Source organism: Schistocerca cancellata, chromosome 12, assembly GCF_023864275.1.
Source record: "Schistocerca cancellata isolate TAMUIC-IGC-003103 chromosome 12, iqSchCanc2.1, whole genome shotgun sequence".
In the NCBI taxonomy this organism is placed as follows: Eukaryota; Metazoa; Arthropoda; class Insecta; order Orthoptera; family Acrididae; genus Schistocerca; species Schistocerca cancellata.
Genome location: NC_064637.1, coordinates 151,382,183 through 151,382,918, shown reverse-complemented (window position 1 = coordinate 151,382,918; position 736 = coordinate 151,382,183). Strand labels below are relative to the sequence as shown.

The following is a 736-nucleotide window of genomic DNA, read 5'->3' as shown; positions in this document are numbered from 1 at the left end:
TGCCACCTACAGGCCATTCTGCACGCTGTTTGTAGCACGCTTACCAAATTGCAGGATAACGGCGCGAAGTTTCGATTTGTTATTACTAATTTAAGGTTTTCATGTGACTCACCCTCGCACAATGACGTGACGAAAGTCATCGGATAGCCATATGCACATATACAGATGCCGGTAGTATCGCTTACACAAGGTATAAAAGGGCTGTCATTAGTACTGAGATGATTCATGTGAAAAAGTTTCCTACTTGATTGTCGTCGCACGACGGGAATTAACAGACTGTGAACGCGGAATGAGAGTTGGAGCTAGTCACGCGGGACATTCCATTTCGTAAATAGTTAGGGAATTCAATGCCAACGGCCTTGCCGCAGTTGTAACACCGGTTCCCGTCAGATCACCGAAGTTAAGCGCTATCGGGCTGGGCTAGCACAAGGATGGGTGACCATCCGGTCTGCCGAGCGCTGTTGGCAAGCGGGGTGCTCTCAGTCCTTGTGAGGCAAACTGAGGAGCTACTTGACTGAGAAGTCTCCGAAACTGACGTACTGCCGGGAGAGCGGTGTGCTGACCACATGCCCCTCCATATCCGCATCCAGTGACGCCTACGGGCTGAGGGTGACCCGGCGGCCGGTCGGTACCGTTGGGCCTTCATGGCCTGTTCGGGAGAAGTCTGGTTTGGGAATTCAATATTCCGAGATCTACAGTGAAGAGGATGCCTAGAATAGCAAATTTCAGACGTTAC

At 51.0% G+C, this 736-nt stretch overlaps 1 pseudogene; it reads left to right on the top strand.

Annotated features, from left to right (window-relative positions):
* The first annotated feature begins 349 nt into the window (after positions 1-349).
* LOC126109935 (5S ribosomal RNA) lies at positions 350-467 on the top strand (annotated as a pseudogene).
* Positions 468-736: the final 269 nt, after the last annotated feature.